The following is a 19884-nucleotide window of genomic DNA, read 5'->3' as shown; positions in this document are numbered from 1 at the left end:
AGAGCGAAGCCATGTTGCCGTGTAGGAAGATCCTTTCGTCAATCCCACGAACAGTATCGGAACGGCTCACGGTCGCCTGGTCGACTGTGGTGAGGGATTCGAGGCATCCCGAATCAACTGCGTCGCGCCCTAAAATACGACTATCGTCGTCGTCGAGAGAAATGGTTGGCATCTGATAACAAGATGTCGGAGCAAAAGGCAAAAAACTGGATGCGAAGAATACATCAGCGCTTGAAGTGTTCGGAACAATCTCGCTTATATTTACCCATATTCGCGTGTTACAAGTTACATTTCTCCAAAAGTGATATCGCAGTTAAAAAGCCTCATTTAACTCTCCGTCAAGATAGTGTAATTTTTACTATTTCTTCACAACAAGACTAATTATTCTCCGCCGATGTTGAAAACAAGCAGCGCTTTTGTTCATCGACGTGCCATCTTTCGTACCCGGCTTCGCTTCCATCCACAGTGTACAGTGATACCATTGTTTTCAGTATGACGAAAACGAACAAATGTGACGCTGATGCTTGTTTTGGTTCATCTGGATCACGGGGTGCGAAAATTAACTGCATGCTGTGCCCAATTAGCCTGCATCTTAAGTGTACTAACATCAACAACACCCTCGCAACAATCCGCGACTGCCCCGGTGTCGGCTGGCTGTGTCACAAATGCCGAGTGCCGACTAATCAGAACGATTCCCTTCGTGAAGCCATAAATCTTATCCTACAACGTATTACATCAACGCTAAAACTAATTGGTGACATGACGGATACCATGCAAATGCTTTGCCGTATGTGCAATAATTCTTGTGCCAGAACCATCTGCTGCCATCAATCTGGCACTCGCGCATATTTTGATAATTCGACGACCGCTGGACCCACTTTTTATGATCGTTTGGACGACCTTCAATTTGACCTGACTAATCTGTTCGATTCAATTCTCGGAGACAAATGCAAACGTCCTCGGACCAGTAGTACTTCCAGGCCTTCGTTGTCGCAACCTGATAAAATTCCGCGAATTGATGTTCCAATCAACCAATCTGTTTTAGCCAATACTATAGCCTCTGTCGTTTCAGATGTAAACCTTGGCAATAACTCGCAGGCCACTTCGATTGCATCTATCATCGGAAACTCCGTTTTGCCCTCCAACAACGTAGCAATGGATACTACCACTGCTCACGACATTACTGTTGACGAATCGAATTTTACTACCACTGCCACGTCGAATGCTCCTGCACCTGTTGCTGCTACACCTGCTACTACTATACCAACTGCTGCCATACCTGCTGCTGCTATACTTGCCGTTGCTGAATCTTCTGCTGGAGAACCAGCTCTCCGTACTACAGAGCCTATAACCTCAGCGCTTACTGCTACCATGCCTGCTGCCGCTACATTTCCATCCGTTGCTCCACACCTAGTTTCAGTGCCAATAAATTCTACACATACTGCTCGGGCATCCACCAACATCGCATCTGCTTCAGACTTAGCTCATTATACTTCGCCATCTGCAACCGAATATGCTTCCATCACTGCAGTACAAGCTCCTTTTACACCTCTAGTTGCTGCCACACCGCCAGCACCCTTTGCACTCGCCACCGCTACTGCCACCACCATCGCCAAAGCCACCTATACCACCGACATCGCCCATGCGCATATGCCGCTAATGTCACAAGCACCCATCATCACCACCTACCACGCTAATTCTTTGTCCACGCACAATACAGCTACTAAGAATATTTTATCAGCACCCTGCACATCATACTCAACCGCTGCGCTTCCCGCTGCTACATCGAATCTACTGTCAGTAGCACTATCGCCGCGCCCCGCTACCTCAACGTGTCACCAACTAGTCCCATCATTGGTACTGCAACACCCGCTTCGAGGCCAACTGAAAATAATACCAGGCAAGCTAGTGTATCTGTTATATCCAACGTACCATATTTAGGTAACCCGTTTCAATTCAATCCGGTTAGACAGAAAAATTCACATGTAATAACACCACCCTCCCCAAAGAACATCCAATCGATCAGCCCAATAGACAAATTACAACCCTTCTGGTAGCACCCCCTGCAATACATGTGTCTGAGAGTTACAATTATGGAAATTGGTACTATTTGACCAGGTTTCTACCCAGCGAATCAGAAGACAATATTATCCACTATGTTCAGTCCCGTACCAACTGCCCCCACAATTTAATTCACTGTCTGAAACTAGTCCGCCTTTCGTTTGTATCATTCAAACTATGCGTCCCGGCAGCTTTTGAGCCAGAGATTACAGCACCGAATTTCTGGCCCAACGGTGTAACAATTGCTCCTTTTTTAGATCGCAGTGCCAAACAGAATTCGAATCAACCCGGCATGCAACAAATAACACAACGCAAATCCAGTTCGTCCCGAGCACTACCACAACGAATGCAAGACATTCGCATCAACAGTCAAATACAATCACCACGTTTGTTCCCAATCGGCCCACGGTTAGTTCGTCAACCCACTCCTCGCACTCCTACACGGCTCCCAATTATACCCACATGTTACCAGTCAGCTCGGGTAATTCAGACAACTCTGCTTTAATCATCTATTACCAGCATATCGGGGGCATGGACGGTGTTATTACTGAATACAATTTGGCAATTTCTGACAACGTTTATGACATGCATGTATTCACTGAAACTTGGCTAAACAGTAATACTTTATCAAAACAAATTTTTGGTAGTTCCTACTCGGTATACAGGCAAGATCGAAGCAATGATAATAGTAGCAAACAGAGTGGTGGGGGCGTACTGATCGCCTGGAGCACAAAATTCAAATCCCGTCTGGTGTCTCTTTCTAACTGCGGTAGCGTTGAGCAAACCTGGATCGCTCTCACACTTACACACTGTACACTGTATATTTGTGTGCTTTACATTCCACCTGATCGCGTTAACGATGCCGATCTAATTGATCACCATTTGCATTCTCTTTCATTGATTACTGATAAAATTGGTTTCAACGATAGGATAATTATATTAGGCGACTTCAATCTCCCTGGTATCAAATGGGTCCGCAGCTCTTCAAATTATTTATATCCTGATGCAAATAGTTCTACAAAAGCACCAGCTACTTCAAAACTCCTAGATGATTACAACACTGGCGGTCTAGTTCAATTGAATGATGATAGAAACAGTAACAATCGCTTGCTAGATCTATGCTTTGCCAGTCAAGAGTTATCGAATACTTGTACCATAACCGTTGCTCCTTCCCCGCTAGTTAAAACTTGTCGTCATCATCCTCCCCTTCTAATGGCTATTTCGGAAGGTACTCCCGCCGTTTTCAATAATGCCGACGAGACAACATACTACTACTTCAGAAATGGAAAATTTGATGCCATGAATCAATTTCTGACATCACTAAACTGGAGCTCTCTATTATCCAACTGCGACTACAACTCTGCAGCTATGTTATGGACGCACATAACATTATATGCTATCGACCAGTTCGTACCAACAAAAACCCGTCGAGAACCAATCCATCCCCAATGGTCCAATCAAACTCTGAAAGGCTATAAACGTGCCAAACGGTCCGCACTTAAGAAACTCACGAAGCATCCTTCTCTTCATTTAAAAGCGCATTATTTGCACCTTAACAACCGCTACAAGCGATTGAATAAAGCCCTCTATTTTGCCTACCTTCGTCGCATCCAGAATAATCTGAAAACTAACCCTAAAAGCTTCTGGAACCACGTCAACGAACAGAGAAATGAAACTGGACTATCAACTCACATGATACTCGATGACGTTCAATCATCTACTTTGCCCGACATATGCAGCTTATTTAGAACGCACTTCAGCAGTGTTTTCACTGAAGAAACATTAACCAATGAACAGGTTTCTGAGGCTGCCAGAAACGTCCCTGTTCGTTCTGCAATTAGATCCCATTCTATTATTACATGTGACATGGTAAGCACAGCATGTTCTAAGCTAAAATTATCGTCAAACTCTGGTGCCGATGGAATTCCATCTGTAGTACTGAAGAACTGTTCTAGCAGTCTACTGATACCATTATCAATCATGTTCAACAGCTCTCTACAGTCTGGAGCTTTTCCTGATACATGGAAGAAGTCGTATATCTTCCCAGTATTTAAAAAGGGCAACATATCCTTTATCTCTAATTATCGCGGGATTACCTCATTGTGTGCTGTTTCAAAGCTCTTTGAAATAATCGTTCTAGATTTCATTACTCACAACTGCTCTAATTACATATCCGAGACTCAATACGGATTTATGCCTCGTCGATCAACTTCCACGAACCTATCATACACATCATTCATTATTCGATCATTAGAAAATCGTCAACAGGTTGACGCTATATACACCGATTTCTCGGCAGCTTTTGATAAGATCAACCATAGAATAACTGTTGCCAAGTTGGATAGGCTCGGATTCAGTGGATCTTTATTGGATTGGCTTCAGTCTTACCTTACCGGTCGCGAAATGGCTGTAAAAATTGGAGACTGCACCACTGCTTATTTCGCTGTCAGCTCTGGAGTTCCTCAAAGCAGTCATCTTGGGCCATTCATATTTCTGCTCTACCTCAACGATTTGAACCTTTCAGTAAATTGTCTGAAACTATCATTCGCCGATGACTTTAAGTTATACCATCTAATCAAAAATGCTGAAGACACTGAATTCTTACAATCAGAGTTAGATATATTCACTAATTGGTGCACAGTGAATAGGATGGTTTTGAATGCTTCAAAGTGTTCTGTTATCTCGTTCACCCGCAAACGCTCGACAATTACATACGACTACAATATTTCGAAAAATATTATTAAGCGTGAATCTTCTGTAAAGAACTTAGGAGTTATTCTAGATCCCAAACTAAATTTTAAGGATCATATGGAATACGTCATTTCAAAGGCCTCCAAGCCCCTTGGATTCATTTTTCGAGTTACTAAAAACTTCAGCGATATACATTGCTTGAAAGCACTTTATTGTGCTCTGGTTCGCTCTACTCTCGAATATGCAGCAGTGGTTTGGTCACCTCATTACCAAATCGATGTCCAGCGCATTGAAGCTATTCAGCGAAAGTTTTTTCGATTTTTTATTTAGTTATATTTTTTTTAGATACCTAAAAGCATACTGCATATTGTGGCAAAATAAAGAGTATGCCAAAAATTGCTAAAGAATTTTTGCATGGATGCAAAATGGTGATATTTTAAGGGTTTTTAATCATTTTTTATTATATATCCAGCAAAATCGCTTTCAAATGATGATGACTGTATTAAATAAGACAATATTATAACAAACGTAAAAGAACACAACTATTTGTATAACTTCCGCTTAAAAATAATCGAAAATAGTAGTGTTGCTGTTTATTGGACCAGCTTTTAAAACACCTTTTTAAACAAGTTATTCCAAATTTGAATGATATAAAAGTTACATTATACGGCAAGATCCGGCAAAGTTGCTGAAACAACATTACAAAACAAGATTCCGGCTATTCAAAAAACATTCAATCTCTTCCGATATTTTCCGATCCACAAATTCCAAGCGATTTGAAAATTTTGATATTTTTACTAATTTGAGGTATGCCAAAATGCTGTAGGGTCAAATACTATGTTTGGCAAAATGAATCTTTATGAATATGTGCACAGGTATCTCTTTTCTTCTTTCTTTTCCACTGACCAACTGTTCATGCAGCGGGAAAAACAAATGTATTCACAAAGATCACCTCGAAAATACTAGTATTCGGAAGGATCTAGAAAATTGACACCTGCACTGGTAAGTGGATAGATTCCAAATAGTCCCAAAAACCAGTTAGTTTCTATTTGTAGTTCATATTAAGGCATAATAACAGCAATAGCCGCAATAAATAGTTTTGGCCAGGATTCGGCCCCAGTTACTCCTCTGTGCGTTGTACCGTTACAATTTTTATAATACTTGCCGAGAAAGGCGGCTTGGAAGACCCTTTCCCCACCCACACATACAGGACCGGGACGACTGATGAACGCTGGCGGCAAGGGCTCGACTGTAGCGGGGGGATCGAGGGCTTCCATAGTACCAACTGCGTTGCATCCCAGTATGCGATCGGCATCGATACTCCTTCACAAAGGCGGTGTGACTTGATATAGTGGCATGGCCAATCGATGCAGGATCATTGATGGGCCGGGTTGCATTAGAGAGGTACATGCTTCTTCTGGAGGCGATGGAAAATCAGTCGGCGGGCTCCAAATGTTCTGGGTACGGCTGTCTTCAAATTCCCTGAACAGTATGCCTTGCGGCCATGTGTCAGGATTAAGAGCTACATCACGGTACTTTGGGTGAACTTCAACTTTGAAGGATATGAAGTTCAAAGTACTGACGTCTATGCCTTTTTAACAAGCGGAATAACCTTTATCTTCTCGTTACAATTTAGTCCTTCTTTAGACATTTTTTAGACAGTCTCTTTGCTAACGCTAGGATGAAAGCGGGAAAGATACATCCAGAGCAACGGCGCGGGAGGTGGAACCGTAACAATGTTGCTATTATCGACTAGCTTTCGACCACCAATGAGAATATTGCTCGGATCAGGGCCATCCTCGCGACGACGTTTCTGAGGTGGTCGAAAGGTACCGGAGTTTGGCCGGACTGGAGTAGCTGTTGAAACCTTTCTAGCCAGACGCGAAATTTGCTGGTTATTTTTGGATAACTCGGCCTTTAGTTCAGCACAGACGTGATCCGTTTTCCCAGCGATAGCAGCGCTAACACATCATCCAAGTGAAGAAACGGTGTCGCGAAAGCGAGCAAACTTCATCACCTTGACACATTCATTGCACATCCAAAATAAGTTTGGGTTTTCCGCAAGTTTTTTTTTCAAAAACGGCTTGTTAACCCATTCATGCCCATGTTGTTTGTGGACAACAACGTTTTTAAACAAATATAACTTTTGATTGAAGCAAGATTTGCTTACAAAAATAAGTAAGGCTAATACATGTGACTATTGACTTTTATTTGAGTACTAACAGTTACAAGGATCAGCTCTAGAACTGAAGTTATTGCAGTCGTTCTGATTGGATTCCAATGGAGCAGTGCTGCCAGGTACAGTTTATGTTGACGACGAAAAATGAATTTTTCATATATCTTCGTTACGTTGCAATTTTATTGAAAACTGATAAAAGTTATCCACTTAGAGTGTCTTTGGCTACGTTTTCCGCGCTAGTGGACTATTGTAAATATTCTAGGAGAATTGTATTGAGCATTTGAAGGTAAAAACTGAGCAGCTTCTATCACTGCGAGGGAAGCAATATGTCAAAAAATGAGTTTTAATTTGAGTAGAACTAACTCATTTCTTGAGTAATCATAAAATCTTCAAAGATCTGAGTGAAAAAAAAAACTCTCAAAAAAGTGTGCGGAATTAGGTGTTGATTTAAATTTTAAAGAGCCTGAAGTTAAAGCCGATGATCGTTCATAAAACTAGAAGGTAAGTTTCATTAAGTTTTGCTTGCTTTCAAATTCAGTTGTGTTTTTGTAGTTTCGGCAATTTATACAAGATGCCGATCGGCATGAAATAGATGTAGAGAACGACCCTTGGATTAAGTTCCCGAACATCGCAAACACCTGGACAACGGTCTGGAGGATCAGGTAAATGATATTTGAAATGCCAATGAATGTCTTTGTACTTTTATTAAAAATGCGGAATGATTATTTTCTGTATTTCCCTCTTGAGTAAAATGTACTCAAATTTGACATTTTTATCCCAAACTCAAAACTGATTAAGCGAGGAAAACTCAATTTTTGACTATGTGCACTTTTTATGAAATTGAGTGGCTGGCTACTCAAATTTGAGTTGTTATGGATGAGCGTGTAGATGGCGCTGCGTTCGTTGGAAAGTTTTGGTGGTTAAGTCACAGATGACAGAAGTTCACTCAGTTACGTTCTTCGCTGATTTTTTCGCAACACAAAAGCAAATAGGAGACACTTTCACACTGCACAATAACAATGTTAAAAACAAAATACTGAGTCGATTAACACGACAAACAACGATAAAAACTTCACAAATCTCGTCAAAAAGTAAAAATAGTTGGAGCGATATATGTAAACAACTAATCGGTAAGAATACACTGAACCAAAAAAGTTGGACCCCAACAAACTAGACATATTGAGATATAGGCCAGTATGCTCAAGGGAATAATTGAACAACATGGTGTCATCAGTAGGTTGTTTAAACTGGCGCTCATTGGGAAGACACTAAAACAACAAACATAATTGTTTAGAAAAAATACAATACTTGGAATGCTCGGTAAAACATTATATTCTGTTGACCGAATAGTACTAAACATTATTGAATTGTCCTCCACTACTGCTTCATCTTTTATATCACGTTTGTCGCAGTGAAGAGAATCAATGTATACTCATATCGCCAGGCATTAAAAGGTAACATCCTGCAGCTGATACAATAGAGACAGTTGCTATACAGTTTCTTCTTTGCCGCTGTAATCAGGAATACAAAAATTTACAGGTGTACCATCCGGAGCTTGCTTCTACATTCTGTCTGGATCTCAGCTCAAATTCAACAATATTAAGACAGGATTTATTCAGATTTCTGCATGGTACGATTTGGACTAGTCTTGATACTTTCCCATATACTATGAATGGCATTGTCAGTTTTGACGGATTGCTCGCATACCTTCAATCATAAAAAAGAAAGTCAATGTTGAATACAATAATATTCGGGTAAAACAGCTGATATACTTACAACTATTTTGAAAATTGAAGAAAAACGGTTTGACGAAGCGAAAACCAACGTAAGCCGCCAAGTAGAGCTGGTTTAAGCGTGTTTCACGTTGTGATGGCTTCCATACAAACAATTTATCGTTGAAAATCTCCCGAGTATCTACCTGTCAAAGGTAACCAGCGTCGCTATCTTTGATGTGGTGAGTAAAAAAGTTGAGCAGGAATAACGATAGGTAGCGCTAGTGGCAAGCAGTAATGATCATTTAAATGTGATCGATGGAAATATCGAATAATTATACAAAGTATTATGTCTGTTTACCTGTGATCTTACCATTATGTGGTTTTGATCAAATATATTACTCGTCAACATTTTTTAAAAATATGAAAAAAATCAACAATATACATCAAAAAACAATTAAATGATGAAATTTTTTTATTAGTAATATAATTGTAAGTAAAGAAAAAAAAATGCAAAAATTTAAAATATTTTTTTACATGAAATCCTTTTCAGAAAAATCTAAAAAAAATTCAAAATGTGTCTCTTAATGTAAATAACAATCGTGATTTTTTTTTTCTCAAATTTTTCCTATGAAAGGATTTAAAAAAAAAAAACGAAAATCGAAAAAGCCACCCTAGCTCCCCCAATATGGCCGCTAAAGCTTTGAAAAAATATTCTCTAAGCAAAGCTGCTTCAAATGGCTTATTACAATTCCATTTTAGCTTGGGGCACATTTCACATGCTTACCCGGCTAGACCCTTTAGAGCAACTGACATACACTGCAATTTCTACGAAATAAATCCTGAAGATATTTGAAAAATGTTTTTTCGATTTGCGTTTCATGAAGTCAACCACAAAGTCGCAAAGTCTGTCAATACCACAATACTTTCTACTTGAAGCCTTAAAATAAGACACGCTGTATATTTGAATACGAAAAACTTCTGCTCGATTGAATATGTCAAAGTCATCTTAGCCAGACTTGTACTAGAGGATATTAGTGGTCTTTAACGATTGACAGATGTAATCGCAATGATGTGTAGCTCATTACGCGGATGGAGGAACTGTTCCATTGTAACTACGTTTAAATCATTTGTCAATAATATTTGGGCTCAGGTATGGTCCTTGGTGAGGTAAATTTACAGCTTGCTCTTGATGGCTATGTTTACAAATTGACAAATAAAACTGCTGGGTGGACCACTCAAAACAAACCGCAAACAAATTTAGCGAATTGTATATTGGAATCTAATTTGCTACTGGATGTGATTGATCAAAGGGAACCCCCTGTTTTACACTTTACACTTTATTTGGAATAACTCTTTAATCGCACTTCTCACTTCACTTGTTAGAAATATAAAGGTTCATCATGTGCACTGAGCACGCTTTTTTATGTTAAACGATAAGCATTCTAGAAACGCGTGGATCATTAGCAATGCTGACGATGATGCATTACCGCGCCGCATGTATTGCTGCTGCTGTTGTTGCTACTGCTGTGTGTGATGATCTGTGCCAGGGTTCGCAGTACCGACCCTTTTTGGCGAGAACCGGTACTACGGAACTGAAGCCCTCATTTATTATTATTCTCAGATGATTAATTTGTGCTGATCAAAAAACATGTTTATTGCTTTTAATTGCTTCGGAATCTAGGCCATTTTGAAATCAATAACTGCTAAGTGGTGCGACTTTCGTCGACTTGAACAGATGGTAAATGTATGAAACCCTATTAACAACAGTAAATCAAAGCGAGAATGGAAGTAAATCCGAGCAGGTTAATCGCATTTCCTCTCCTGCTTTTCTGAAAATTGGTTTCGAACTTTATGTCGTTTGCCTACTATTCTCTAATGCATATCAAGGCTCTTTGATTTCCTGTAAACTATGGAGTTCACCAAGTCTAAAACTTAAAACGATCTTTTTAGCCAAATCACGGCTTGAGACGTTGGGATTTGCTTTAATCATCCGCTTCACCTTTCCCTCCGTCTTTTTGTTCTCCGGTCCCGGTTTTCTTCCAGCTCCTTTGCCGTGGTCCAACGTCAATCGCTCCTGGAACCGCTTCAACACTCTGGAGACGGTTGAATGGTGAATGTTCAACATTTTTCCCAACTGCCGGTGCGACAGGTCAGAAAATTCCAGGTGTTTGGAAAGAATTTGTTCTCTTGACTCGCGTTGGTTCACCTCCATTTTCGTTGAATCGAAAAACACGACTTCGAGTTTGACAGCATGTAAACAATACACATCAATGAGAAAGTGCGCAAAATTTGGTTGATTTTTACCCAATGGTAAAAAAGTTATGCCCTGTTGAATGTGTCGCAATAATTTCGTGTTCGCCCTTTATACCATAGTCTTACTCCGCGCCACCCAGTGAATAATGGAAACCAATCAGAATGTCTCTAATAAAACTTGTAGAATTATTATGATGATGGCCCCACCTCATTCCCACACAAAGGTATTATCTCAACGATTTATCTAGAAGGAAAATTAATATAATTAAACGTTATCTTGCAGACCGATATTTTGAAACAGATCCCCCTGCAGAGTTAATATATTTGTCATAAAAAATTGTATAGTACCGAAAATACCGGTACTGGCTTGTTCAGTACCTGTATTACGGTACCAAAAATGGGTCGGTATTCCCGGGATTTACGGTACCGGTATTACCGGTACCACAACCCTAATCTGTGCAAATCAAATACATGCCAGTTTATTCGGGAATGTTCTTGGTGGTTGGAGACGCTACTGGATTATGTTTATATGGTATGGATTATTTTGTTTTGTGGTTATTGGCGCTGAACTAAAGCGCAAAAAAATATTTTACATCGAAATCCTTCTAGTTGTCATGTCGGTTTGTTGGTGCTAAAACTATTCCTTAAAAAATCTTCTGGCAACACTTCAGATCGTTTGTTTTGATTTGTGTCCGCTCCGCAAAATTTTATCAGTTTTCCGTGCTAAACCGTTTATTAGTGCAATTTTTCCGTCACCTAATGTTTAACGTCGAACGCTAATAACGTGTGTGTTATTTATCTGTGGATTACCGCTGCGAATTACAATCCAGAAAAAGGTTGCCTTCAATCGTTCAACCCGATAGTTGCCCCGCAAATTATCAGGTTTTGTCTTTCTTCTGTGTGTCACCATCCTGCACCACCCCGCTCTCACCAGCTCTGCTCTCGCCACTTTGTTCAAGCCACCACTACTCCAGCCGCCACCGTTCCACCAGCCGTCTGCTCCAGCCTGAACCGCTCCAGTCGAACATACTAAATTCGTAGTGTCGAAGTAAATTTACATGTATCTGTACCAAAAGAGGGAGGAATAAATATCTGCTTCTGCTGTGTTTTCATTTCGATTCGACCTGACCCTGCCTGTACCAGCTTGCCGACCGATGTTTGTTATATGATTACCAAGTCGCTACTGTTTTTACTCATCGCTGAACTACAGGTAAACCAACTGTGAATCGTTTGTTTGTGGAGCTGTTTTGTTTTGATTTTCGGCTACTCGGACTCTGCTTGGAGTAATCATCCTGAAAATCAATCTAGAACATTACAAAATTAGCCCTTTCAACACCAGCGATTCAATTCTGTGATTTTCTGATCACAGAATGAAAAATGCACTGGTACCCTTACCGATGAATTTATCATTTGTGGTGGGTTCTGCTCGGCGTGTTTTTGCTTGCGTTGCTCAGGCATGTCGACTGATATAAGATTGGCAGTGAAGAGCAGCGTGCATCTGTGCTGGATGTGTAATGCTTGTTCTACTCTCCTGAAAAAAAGCGAATTTTGCTACTGCTTTAAAGTCGATCGACGCAGCCAATGAAAATATTATCGAGGCTCTTAAGACTGATATCCGCGATACTATTTTGACCGATATCCAGTCTGAAATTCGCAGCCATTTGAAATATTGGATGGAATCGGTCCCTGTGTAACCGTCCGTCGACTGCAGTTTGAGAATTACTGCAAAAGCAGTGATTTACGCGCCACTCTCAAGCTTGAGAGATCACTGGTCGTGTTAATGAAGTTGCCCGACTAAACTATTTAGCATGAGGGTAATTCTCTGGGGTTTTCGAACGGTCGTTCGGCAAACGAAACAATGAAAGTTTAATAAATCGGACGCAAATCAACTGATGTGGGTGCCCGGTAATCTGTCTAAATACACACGTGTTCAAGGTGGAAGCAAGGTAGAATGTTTACCCGGGCGGACTAAAAACCACAGGGCTCGGTGTATAAAGAACGGATAAAAGTAAATTTAGCTTGAATTCATTTTCGTTATATTCACCCTTATTCTTGATAACGTCGTATTTGAAATTCGTTCGAAGGCATGTTTTCGAACGAGTTCGAAACGGCCCTATTCTGCGCGGCGAGTGAGGTGAGACGCCAAAACTCACTTCACTGTCACATGACTCTTGTCACCCTATTCTACGAGTCGAGTCGGGTGACGTGAGAGGTTCATTTCCTAGTGAGTGACAAAATGAACCACAAGTGACTTGGTGTTCATTTTGCGAAATGTCAATTTCAATGTTTTGATTTTCTTTTACTCTTGTGCTCAATAATTCAATAAAATATGCCAAATTGTAAATCGTTTTCGTATAATTAATATAACGCGTAAGTAGTAGTTTTTAAGGATATCATTGCTCTTGTGATTCAACTTACGCAGAGCATTAAAAACCAACCGCTTTTTATTTTCAGAAACTTCTCTATTCGGCAATTGTAGAACTGGTTTTTGATGCAAAACGCCCTTGATACTGTCTCCGCTGTCCCATCCCAACGACCTTAGAGCGGAAGTACTTCGTACGCATTTACATCTATCATCAACTGAAAGTTTAAATTTGTTCCTGCGCCTAGTGATTTTTTTTGCGTCAGGTCGGAATTCAGTCGGAGCGCTGCATTGTTTATGGTGATATGTGCCGAGCAAAAAGACAACTGTGCATCGTCACCGACCTGAAGGATATGTTAAACCAAATAGAATGCCCGTTAATGCCAAAATCATGTCCGGTGTATGCGCCGAAAAATCTACTCGATGTGCTATCAGGAAATGCAACATGACAAATCAGTGTACATACTTACTCTACTTTCGACAAACAAATTCCAGCCACCTTGAGTTCAATGCACAAATTTTTCGTTCTAAAGTGAGGGTGCAAATTTCTTTAAGGTTAGAAGCATCTTCGAATTAAGAATCCGCAAATCCGACTTGTGCAATGGCAATAGTGACGGGAACACCATCAGGATTATGTTTCAGAATATTTGGAAGATGCACAACTACTCCAGCAAGTGAATAGCATAACTTTACCATAGTGGTGTTGATCAAACGGGGTTTACGTGCTCGGTGGAATTAAAAGTAGACTATTACATAGACTACCAAATCATTAGGATCCGGATGTTGAACTATCGGTGCTATGCCTGTTTGTCAGAACATTGGAAATGCTCACCATCCCAGATCGCCACTATTTAGTGGTCATACTTGTCCTCGAAGATGAACAACCGATAACTACTGACGATGATCAATATTTTGTGATTAAAAATGTTCTCTGCTAGATAGTAATGTTCTATTTGTTTGTTTGGATTATCTTCTGCTTAATTGCAGCCGGGATGCTAAAATTGGTCAGATGATAACAAAGTAATGATTTAGTGCTTAGCTACGCAGCCAAAATATCTAAATGAAATACAATCCTTTTTAAAACAAAATGTGTCAGTTTATGTGACAAGGTCAGACGTGGGAGAAATTTTTAACTCTTGCGACCGGGTGGGAAGTTTCCGACTGAAGATGTTAGATGCTTTTTCACATTTCCACTGATTAGATAACATATTTCTTCAAGGAGTCGGTGTACGATTTTATTCCTCGGAGTTATTTCCGGTTAAAGACTTTTCTGTAAATTTCAGGTTATCATTAACTTCGCTTAGGATAGCTGCCCGTAGTTGCGCTTCGCGATTGACCGAATGAGTGAAAATGCATTACAGACCAAAAAATAATGCTTGTGAGAAGAAAATCATTCTCACTACATGCTTCACTGACTCAACTTTTTATTAAATGGTCAAGGGATGTTAGTTCGACACTTGCTGTTGATAGAGACTACCTCTGCATCTTCAGGAGCATCAAGGAGAAGGAATTGTGTTACTAGGAAAGGGAAAAGATATGAAGACGGCTTTAGGCGATTAGGTTTCATGGATATTTCCTAACGATTGATACTCCAAGTGACTTGGATAATACCGAATTTGTTCGACTCAAAAAGTTCTGAAGAAGAGCTTAAAATCGCAGACACAGAGACGGGTCAGAGCCATTTAAGTTAGCTCACAAAGCATACAGAAAAGCCCTTCGATCCTCTGAGCGAAGTGGTTAGAAAAGCCTCACCACAAATGTCTCAAGTTCCAACGAGACTAATAGATTAAATAAGTTACATTAGAAATCGAAAGACTCATGTCAGTTCGATTAGACCCCTTAATGATGAATACTCATCTGACGAAGAAGTAGTACTCAACTTTCATTTTGATACACGCTTTCCAGGTTGTACGAAGTCATTACCCACGATTGCCCCTGAGTTCTTTTCAAATAGTTCTGATTCTTGGGCATTCGATCAAATGGGCGATTAAAAGTTTTGCTCCGTATAAGTCCCCAGGAAAAGATGAAATCAATCCAGTGCTATAACCAATGAGCACTTAAGCATATTTTGAAAAAAAGTTCTTACTTCTAGACTAGCAACAGGATACATTCCAAAAGTGTGGCGGGAATTAATTGTAAAATTCATGCCTAAAGGTGGCCGTGTTACTTATAAGGAGGCAAACAGCTTTAGACCGATTAGTCAAGCCTCCTTCCTTTCTAAATCAGTGAAACGTTTAATCGACCACTACATTCGAAATGTTACATTAGGCGAGCACCCGTTGCATGCCACGCAACATGGACATCAACGGGTGAAGTCTACTACCACCCTGTTGCACAATGTTGTCTAGAGAATTGAAAAAACTTTCGCGCTAAAGCAATTAAGCTTAGTTGATATTGAAGGTGCTTTTGACAATGTGTCTTTCGAATCCATTTTGGAACCAGCACGAGGTCATGGAGTATCTTCATATATTACGAACCAGATACACGCAATGCTTAGCAACCAACATCTGTGCTCATCGTTATGCCAAGTAGAGATAAGGAAACTTAGTGTCTGAATGTCATCAATGCGGTGTACTGTCGTCACTTCTATGGAACTTTCTCACCGATGGCTTATTAATTTGATGAGCTTGGATTTCCGACATATAAATGCCTGTCGTCCAAAAGGGGTTAACCTAGAAAAACTCATAGTAAGAGAACTGCGGAGAAAAAAACAGCATTTTTGGCCACGTATGCCCCGGCATTGTATGGCAACACGTCCAACGTTATAAGGATAGGCAATGTTCGATTGGATTCGTTTTTTGACAGCTAAACGCGAATCCAATCGATCCAAAATGGAGTCTCCGCAGTTCTCTTTCTAGAGTTTTTCTAGGTTAACCCACATTTTTCCGAAGTTGGCATTTTTGCATATTTTAATAGTGATCCACGTGGACTGGAATTTGAAGTTTTTAGATTTTGTACTATTAGCAGTGAAAGTTGATCATGGAGGTAACCCTAGGTTCAATCAATATTTCCGGAATTATATAACAGACTCGTACAAAATTTCAGATACGTCTATGGCGATAATATACCTTTCATTTGGGACTAAGTTTTGTGAAAATCGGCCAAACCATCCCCGATAAACCGATGTGGGTTTGTTAATGTTGGTCAATGTAGCCAATGAGACTTCGGTTGGCCGTCAGTGACCTAGCACTATAAATGCAAGTTGTTTGACACACATTTTAGCGAATTATTTAACTTTTTTGCATTCATTGCGGTATTGGGTTTAAGCGGAATTTTCTATGTGACCGCGCGCCACAACCCGTAACTCCGGAACTGTAAGTTGAATCGGAATGAAATTTAATAGCGGTTTACATAGTAGTTTAAATTTTTATTTGAGACCAAAGCTATTGCAATTGGTCTATCCATCTCCGAGAAACCGACGTAATTGTTATTTTAAATTTGGATGTTTTCGCCGGGGCCTCCAGAACCGTCGATGAGGCTAATGTAGCCAAAGAGTCTGTTGGTGACCTAGAACTACAAATCCAAGCAGGTGAATCATAGTTTGTAAATATCGGTTCAGCTATCTCGAAGAAACTGATTTGGACATTTTGTTAATATATCCACACATACACACACAAACATACACACATACATTTTGCGATCTCGACTAACTGAGTCGAATGGTATATGGTAGGGGAGAAAGTCGGTCGGAATCTAGTCGCTAGGGCGGCGCACAGTGGCTGGAGGCTGGCCAAAACCTCAAAAAATTATTTTTGAAATATTGATATTTTATATTTTTTCCTAAATTTCTCATGTATTGAATTATGTATATTCAAAATATTATGATCATTGGGTAAGAACAAGATTTTTAACATGAGTTTAAACGTGGCAAAGTCCGGACTTTTTAATGATTTTTTATTTCCGAAACCACCATTGCTCTGTTCACTTCAAATGCATGTTGCTCTTTTGACTTTGGTCGGATTTTAGCACAACTAGTTTCATTGTGTAGAGGAACGAAAAAGCTTGGTTAGCGAATAAAATGCATTCGGTAAATTTATTTGGAACTATGACTTTTTTCGTTTAAATATGTTTGAGGTGGTCAGATCAAAAATACTTTTTTCATTAATGTATTCTGTACAAATTTCGGAACGGTCACATATTATACATTCTACGGTATGTAACCTCTAATTTTCGAATATCATAGTCTCGTTCTGCGCCTAGGTGCGCAAAAAGGTTTAAGGAGATTTTGAAGCTTTGTTGCTGATATGGAGGCGCATGGCGTTTTGTATAAAATAGTTAGACAATATACAGTAAACCAACACGTTATACAATGGATTTAAAGTAGTGTTCTTCATTTTTTATGATATTGCTGACATTGGTGAACAGTAACGGAAAATCTATCAGGAAAACGGGATTATAGTTATAAGAAAGGTGCAATCCCCAATAGAAATGTACAGTAAGAAAACCATGATTTTCACTGTGACAGTACAGTAATTTTACAATAATTTACAGTAAATTCTAGTGTTTGGCTATAATACAAAAACAATAAACTTTAACGTTTCTACAGTAAATTTCAATGTAAAATCGACTTTTACAGTAAAAGGGGGGGGGGGGGGGGTTATGTATCTTAACATTAAAAAAATCGATTTTTTCCATATATTTTTTCTCGAAAACAGTAAAATTTAATGTGAATTTATTGTATCAATTTTTTGCTGAACAGTAAAGTTGATTGTTACATTACATTTTATTGTAAATCTACTGCGAGAACACCACGTCCAAAAATGTTAAAACAGTAATAACTATAATATTTATTGTTTTATGATTGTTTGTAGGGTAAATGCTATTGTAAAATTCTATCCGGGATACTTTAACAAAAGCACTGTTTTGAGCGTTTACTATCTGGGATGACACTGTATGGAAAAATGCATTTAATATTTTACGACTTTTGACATAAAAAATGAGCTCAGCACCTCAAAATTAGCATAAATTGTGATTTTCAGCCAAATTAGTTAACATTTCAGGTTTTGTCCGACTTTTGTTATAAGATCCGCCACTGTGCGGCGCTGTTATCAACTTTTTAATAAAACTAAATATAAATGTGGTGTCTTCGAGAAAGTTGTACGTCCTATCATTTTTTAATATACTTTCAAAATTTCAAACTTTGTAGGTCCTGTATGTTTTGAGATAGAGCATGCTTTGGTTAAATTTTACTTAAAGATTTTTTTTTATCAAAAATGTGCCATTTCTCAAAATTTGTGGGAACTACAAAACTAGTATCTTCAGAAGATATACTTATAATTACCTTACATACAACTTTGTCGTAGACATCATCTTTCTATGTTGTTTCATTAAAAAGTTGATGACAGCACTACCCTAGCGACTGAATTCCGAACTAATATGAAATGTTCAAATACAGCGCTAGATACCATGCAACAACTTTGCCAAAGACACCATAACTCGTAAACAGAGATAAAAAAGTGAAAATTCTTGATTACCACCTTTTGGACGTTAGGTACCCCCGGGGTTTCCCTTCTCGAACTACGAAAATGTTCATGAATTAAAAGGTGGTTCATGACAGCATGGGTCAATGAACTACTAATAAAATCGTGTATTTTTAACAATGTTAATTAGAAATTGGCGTATTTTTTCTCTATTTCCTGTAAAAAATACAAAATGTGGGTTAGCCCGTTTTGGACGCCAGCCATTCATATGGTTTCACCGCTAATCATTTGTATACGGGGACTCACGAAAGAACAGCACAAGTAAAAAAAACTGAGTGAGTTTACTGCTTCAATGAATTCAATGTGTTGAGGACTTTCATAGAGACTTGTAATTGAAACTTTCAAATTTGAACATTTTATTTCAAAAACACGTTTGTTTCTTGATTTCTGGAAAAATAGTTTCTCAAAGATAAGCCGACTACAGTCGTGATTCGCTGGTTGGGCCACAGCCTCTGTTCAACTAACAAATTTGATTCGCTAGTTGGGCAGACTGACAACTGTCAAATGTGACTCTCCAAAGAAGACATTATTAGTGAGAGATTTTGACGTTCATATGCTAGCGGAGGTCCAACTAAAAAGCAGTCAAGCTAAAGAGTGTCGCACCAGCGAATCACGACTGTATATAAAACACGAATTCTTGGTCATTAATACTTTGATTCCGTATGAATATAATACTTACCAAAAAAAACAAAAATGTTATACTTATTAATTTACACAAAAAAGACTATTTGGGTCATTTTTGTTGTTCTCTTTTATCTTGAAACAAGCTGTTTAGAGCAGGGCCGTTCTTGCACTGAACCCCTCATATTTCAAAATGCAAGGAACATCATATGTTAATGGATGCTGTTAATGAGTTCTACATCCTTATTAATTTTTTTCAGGTCAGAAATGTATAGCAAGAATACCATAAACACAGAGAACAGACATCCACGATCGAACAAGTATATTAATAAAACGTGTGTAAACATTTGAATTTATATACGATAAAACACTAGCGCCGCCGCACCAACCTATCCCAACTATCCGTCAAATCCATTCCGAAACCGGTTCGAAATCCTGAATGGATTCAGTATGGATTCTGGCTTCAAGGAAACAACCGATTCCGACTCAATCGGTTAATGCCTTTGAGATGGAATTCATACT

The sequence above is a fragment of the Topomyia yanbarensis genome, chromosome 3 (assembly GCF_030247195.1).
Source record: "Topomyia yanbarensis strain Yona2022 chromosome 3, ASM3024719v1, whole genome shotgun sequence".
Classification (NCBI taxonomy): Eukaryota; Metazoa; Arthropoda; class Insecta; order Diptera; family Culicidae; genus Topomyia; species Topomyia yanbarensis.
The sequence above is the reverse complement of the archived record's forward strand: the minus strand, read 5'-3'. Positions refer to the sequence as shown.